The sequence below is a fragment of the Phyllostomus hastatus genome, unplaced genomic scaffold (assembly GCF_019186645.2).
Source record: "Phyllostomus hastatus isolate PE091 unplaced genomic scaffold, TTU_PhHast_1.1 phas_scaffold_317, whole genome shotgun sequence".
Taxonomy (NCBI): domain Eukaryota; kingdom Metazoa; phylum Chordata; class Mammalia; order Chiroptera; family Phyllostomidae; genus Phyllostomus; species Phyllostomus hastatus.
In genome coordinates, this window is record NW_025334023.1 from 15,143,491 (window position 1) to 15,150,367 (window position 6,877).

The window sequence follows — 6,877 nt, forward strand, 5'->3', positions numbered from 1 at the left end:
CAAACCTGCACCGCAGAACTGCATCTCTGAGGGTGCTGCCGCTTCCATCACGATTAGGAACCCATCTGCTAAGTCAAGAAGCCGTTGTTCCAGCCAGTCCCATAACCTCTCTGCTTCCTGGGGCCCCACCAGCAAAACAAATGCCTCACACCTGGCTGTTCTCCCCATTTAACCCAATTTAAATTCAGGTTTCATGCCTGTGCATCTGGTTGGTGAAATATAAACACATCCAGAATCTTAGCTTCAAGGAAATCTTGAAAATGTGATTTTCAGCTTCCCAGCCTCTATTATACTGGAAGGTAATTGAAATAGATGTTGAGAGAGTCAAACCTTGGTATTCCACTCACCATGTTGCTGTTTTATTCCAGCATATATTACATTGCAAGGTAATGTGATTTCTGATGAGGCAATGGAATTAAATATGAAGAAAAATTAAATAGAGATAGTTTAATGAAGGCAGGAACAACAATATAGTGCCTAGTTTAGTGAGTGTAACAGAATCAGTGCTTTAAAAATGGTGTTATTTTAAGGAATGAATGAATTTTATTGACTCACCTGGACCATCCTTCTTGTTTCCCTGAGGATGAAACTGAGTCCAAAGAGGTGAAACAATTTGCTAATATTCTCCACAATGGAGCCCAAACAAGGTCTCCTATCTTGTGTTCATTTTATGATTCTGATGTTATAATTCACCATATTAAGTGAAATGATTTGACCTTTGAAAAGGTTAGAAGGAGAGCCCTGGTCAGGTAGCTCAGCTGGTTGGAGCATTGTCCCAATATGCCAAGGTTACTGCTTCCATCCCTGATCAGGGCACTTATAGGAATCCACCAATGAATGTATAAAGAAGTGGAACAACAAATTAATGTTTTTCTCTCTCTCAAATCAATGAAATAAAAAATTAATGTTAGAAGGGGAAATCACTGTGTAACCAAAAGAAATAAAATTAAGTTGAATCAACAAATACTAATGAGCTGTTAAATAGGCAACACAAATGAGAATATAAAATACTGCCCTCTAAAGCATTACAAAGCGAACCCCCAATGTTGGGCCTTCTGCATACCGTCATGCACAGTGTGAGGGCAAATTACATATGTAATTCCTGTGGCCACTTTAACATACACACATACCCCTAAACTTGAAGCTTACTGGTTAATACTTATACTGAATGCTTTCCTTTCTCATTTCAAAGCTTTGTAAGTATTTCACCATTATCAAATTTACCAGTATTTTCTTTTTTAACAGTATTCAGGGGTGTCCAAACTTTTGGTATCTCTGGGCCATGCTGGAAGAAGAAGAGTTGTCTTGGATTGCACATTAAATACACAAACACTAACAAAAAAAAAGATGACCAAAAAAAAGGGTTTTGAGTAAATTTACAGTTTTGTTTCAGGCTGCATTCACAGCCCGTCCTGGGCTGTATGTAGCCCAGGGGTTGCAGATTGGACATCCCTGCTTCTAAAGCTTGTGGCAGATGACATAGGGAGGGTTCTTAAACTCATCTATATTCAGTCTTATTATAACATGAAGAGATTTCTCATAGAACCCAATTCCATCCATTTAAAGAGACCTTTGTTAACAACTCTATTAGTCATCTTGGACTGTCATAACAAAGTACTACATATAGACCAGGTGACTTGAAAAACAGAAATTTATTTCTCATGATTCTGGAGGCTGGAAAATCTAAGATCAAGGTGCTGGCAAAATAGGTTTAATGCCTGGCACTCTTAGGTTGTAAGTGACTGTCATCTCATTGTGTGGTCACATGATCCCTTCATGTGTGTGTGGAGAGAGAGAACAAGGGACAGAGAGTAGGAGAGAGAGAGGGAGGGAATCTTCTATTAAGGGCATTAATTCTGTCATGAGGGCCCCAACATCACGGCCACATCTAACCCTAATTACCTTCCAAACACCTGTGTCTGACTACCGTAGCATTGGTGGTTAGGGTTTCAGCATGTGAATTTTTGGAGGCTAATTCAGTCCATAGCAATAATAAAGTAAAACAAAATAAAATAAAGTGATTCACACTAGTAGAGCCAACCTGGAATGCTGGCTTCAGAATGGCTAATAGGAAGACACTAGATAACCCCTGTGGGACTAAAATAGTACCGTCACTGCTATCACTTAATGGTAGCTCCTGTAAACCAACACTTAATGGTTTACAATATTTATTTTTATCACAATCATCATTTAAATAATATTGCTCTGCTCCACATATAAGAACCTTATAACAGTGTACTTCCAAACACTCTCTTTGATTATTTATATTCCTATTAAAAATATTTATAATACATATGACAACCATTAAAGAAAATAAAATGTTATAGTTAATGAATTAATAGTAGAGATGAAATGAAAACTTAAAAATTACTCAATTATTCCAAGATAACAAGAAAGAAAGAAAAAAAAGGAAAAAAGAAACAGGCAGTCAAGTAGAAAACAACTAGAAAGTTGGTCATTCTAAACCTTAGCATATTGTTAACACTAATAATTATAAATACTCTAAACTTTTCAATGAAAGGGGATGGTATCAGAAATTTTCAGATTTAATTTTTTAAAAAAAGTACCAACTACATGACATCTTCAAGAACCAAACCTTAAATATAAAGATAGACTTAGATTAAATGTACAAGGATGAAAAATATATACTAATCAAGAGAAAACTGGAGACAGTTTATATCAGACAATGTATATCAGAATGAAAAAGGTTACTGATAATAAATAGGAAAATTTCATAATGCAAATGAGCCTATTTCATGAAGAGGACATAATGACCCCAATGTGTAAATACCTAATAAGAAGGCAAAATGACCCCAATGTGTAAATACCTAATAAGAAGGCAAAAACTGATAGAACTCAAAGGAAAAGTGGACAAATCTGTCATTATAGTTGTAGACTTGAACACTTCTTTCTCAGTGATTGACAGGACAAGTAAACAGAGAATCAATAAGAATATAGAAGATCTGAACAACACTATTGATCAACATGACATAATCAACATTTACCAAAGAAATATAGCCCTATAAAGCACAATATACATTTTTTCCAAATATACATAATAGGATCACCAAGATATAACATATACTGAGTTAAATCAAATCTTAGTACATTTAAAAGGGTGGCTATTATTAAAACATGTCATGGGAGTACAAATGAATTAAACTAGAAAGCATTAACAAAAAGATATATGGAAAATTCTAAAATATTTGAAAATTAAACAAGATACTTCCAAACAACTTGTGCATTAAGAAGCATTTCCAGGGGGAGACTGTGGGATATTTTAAACTAGATAAAAGTAAAAACACATGTCAATATTTGTGTGAAATTGTTCAAACAATGCTTAGATGTAAATCTATAGATCAGCAATTTTCAACTGGTGTACTACAAGAATTTTTAAAATATGTAATAACTTACTATTTGGTCAGAGACACTAATCACTTTTCCTTTAGAATGTCAAATAAAAAAATGACAAGAGCCAACACAACAATAGACATTGGTGTGAATAAATCAAAATTATACCTAATTTTTTTGTCAGGTGGCCAAAAAATATAATATATTTAATGGTGTGCTGCAGAATTTTAGCAATAGTTTATGTGTGCCATGAGCTGGAAAAGATAGAAAATTGCTGGCATAAATTCTTTAAAACAAGAATAATTGTCTCATATTAATTGCCTAAATTTCAGCTTTCAAAAACATTTTTTTTAAGAACAAGTTAAATCCAAAGTAAGACCTGGAAACAAACAATAAGGCCAAGAGCAGAATGATTAAAATTAAAATTAAATAAAACAGAGAAAACAGTAAAACTAACAGCTGCTTATTGTCAAAGTTTAATAAATGTGAAAAATGACTAGTCACACTGACCAAAGCCAAAAGCAGCACAATTTAATAATGTCAGAAGTGAAAGAGGGGCCATAACTACAGATTCTTCTGACATTAAATAGTAACAAAATATTTTTGAATATTTTGTGCCAATAAATTACAACAGATTAAATGAACAAATTTCTTTAAATATATCTGGGGTTTTTAAATATATCTGGTTTTGCTATCAGGATAATGCTGGCCTCATAAAATGACTTGCAAAGTATTATCTACTTTATTAATTTTAGAATTCCAGGATAAATATGAAGAAAAACACCATTCACAATGTGTAGTTGAATAGCTGAAAAACAAAGATAAGAAGGAAATCTTGAAGTCGATCAGAGTAAAAAGAAACACGACACACTAGGAAACAAAGGTGGAACATAGGCAGACTTCTCTTGGAAACTACGTGGCCAGAAGACAGTGGACATGCTTGTGCAATGCACAGAAAGATAATGACAATGACACTCCACCCAGAATTATGCTCAATGAAAACATCTTTTAAATAGGAAAGCAAACTTTTTCAAACAGTGATTGCCAAGATAAATTACTTCCAGCATACATGAATTAAAAGACATTTTAAAGAGAGTTCTTCTGGTAGGAGTATGATGTCAGATCGACTTTTGAGTCAAAATGCATATATACATTTGCCAAGAACAAAACAAAATCATGAGTAGACATGGTAACAATGTGGGGAAATATAAAAGACTTTAAGTTTTAAAATCTCTTTAAAATACAATTGTCTACCAGCATCTTCTCTGATAATAGTGATATGAAACTAGAAATCAGCTACCAGAAAAAACCTGAAAAAAATATAATTGCCTGTATTTATCCTGCTTCTTGGGTTTCTCTGAGGCTTCTGGAACTGTGGCTTATTGTCTTTCACTATATTTGAATAAGTCTTATCCTTTAATTCAGTAAATATTTCTTCTATCTCACTGTCTCAACTATTCCTGAGATTCTAATTATGTGTACATTAAACCACTCGGTATTGTTTTACAACTCAGATGATTCTGTTTGCTTTTTCACTCTTTTTTTCCTCTTCATGTTTAAGTTTGAATAATTTTTATTGAACTATCTTCAAATTTACTGATTCTTTCACTGCTGTGTCCACCTATTGATACATTTTGCCTGAATCAATTACTGTGATGGTGGTTTACAAGCTGTGATTTACTAATCCCTCATTCCTTATAAATGCACTTCATGGTTTTCTAGTGGAAACAACTTTCATTTTTCCTATATATCCACATATTTCACTTGTGTCAGAGAAGATTCATGGATTATTTTATTTAAGAGTTATAATCCTCCTGGCTGGCAAAGCTCAGTGGATTCAGCATGGGCAGCGAACCAAAGCATCTCAGTTTCGATTCCCAGTCAGGGCACATGCCTGGTTTGTGGGCCGGATCCCCACATGAGAGGCAATCACACATTGATGTTTCTCTCTCTTTCTCCCTCCCTTCCCAACTCTAAAAATAAATAAATAAAATATTTTTAAAAAATGAGTTACAATCTTTTCTGATCATTGTCATTTTGGTGCCCTGGTGTTTCTGTATTCGGCCTAGGGTAGCCACTTAAAATGGGTGACTGTGTCCTTTTGACCTGTCCCATCATCCTTCAGGCACCTCCTTACCTGCTAGCACCAAAACACATTCTAGGATCATTTTGTAGTTTCCCCGCTCCAGTTCTACAGTCAACCGTTTCTCCAACTAGTGCTTGTTCCATTTAGTGAAGAGTGACATTTAGAAACCAAAATATGGGAATTGATTGTTTAAAAAATAAAACCTATACACTAGTAAATGACATGAAACCAAGTTGATATTAAGGTGTTAACCTATATTGTACCTGGACCATTTAAAGTTCTCAATAAAAAATCTATTGAATGAATAAGAGAACTATTTAAAAAGTAGATTTTAACAGGTTGTTTGAATTTGAAAGTTTTATTCCTAAATTCAGTTTTTCTGCTCTTACCAAATTACTTTGCAACTGTTGACAGCATAATTTTAATTCTTTTGAATTTTTCATCTGGTCTGTCACTCAGCTACACAAATATACTATCCTACTCTCTTCTCTGTATATGTATATCTAAAGTTCTAGACCTGACATTAAGGAGCAAGACTCTAGCCCATGTGTAGGCAGCCATGCATCTATTTCATGTACTAATCATGTTCCAATGAGAATTTGCCAATAACCAAATATGTGTTTTTCTTTCTCTCTTTCGTAAACTCTGAAATGATTGACACGAATTCATAGAATGCTGATTAATTCATCAACATTGGTCCATCTCTCACACTCATTTCATATTAGAAGCATAATAGTAGATCTGCAGTACTTTTTGTAGATAAAACTTACACAGATTGACCACTTATCATTTACCAGGAAGTACATATTACACTATTACTTAGTACCAGCTTGTTATCCTTTGGTGTGGGATGGGGGGAGCAGAGATCCATTACTTGAAGATCATGAAAGGATACATCTTTTTCTTTTTTAAAGAGTTTATTTATTTATTTTTAGAGAGAGGACAAGGGAGGGAGAAAGAGAAAGAGAGAAACATCAATGTGTGGTTGCTTCTCATGCACCCCCTACTGGGGACCTGGTCCGCAACCCAGGCATATGCCCTGACAGGGAATGGAACCAGTGACCCTTTGGTTCACATGCCAGCATTCGATTCACTGAGCCACACCAGCCAGGGCTGAAAGGATACATCTTATCATCAGAATTAATGTCTATGAAATGCTATATTAAACATAACAAAGACATGATCTTGCATTGCCTAATTCATCACACATAGATTCTGGAAAGATGTGTTCACACCAATTTTACAAATAAAGCAACTGTAAAAACAAACATGAATTGCCCATCATATTACTCACAAGAAGTAGATTCAGTTCTCACTACCTAGATTATCTATCTTCAACTCTTGTTCACCTTGTCCCATAGCAGGCTACTTCTCAAATATTTACAATGAGAAGACATTAAAACATACAAAAACAAAAACAAAATCATTAATGTCCATTAA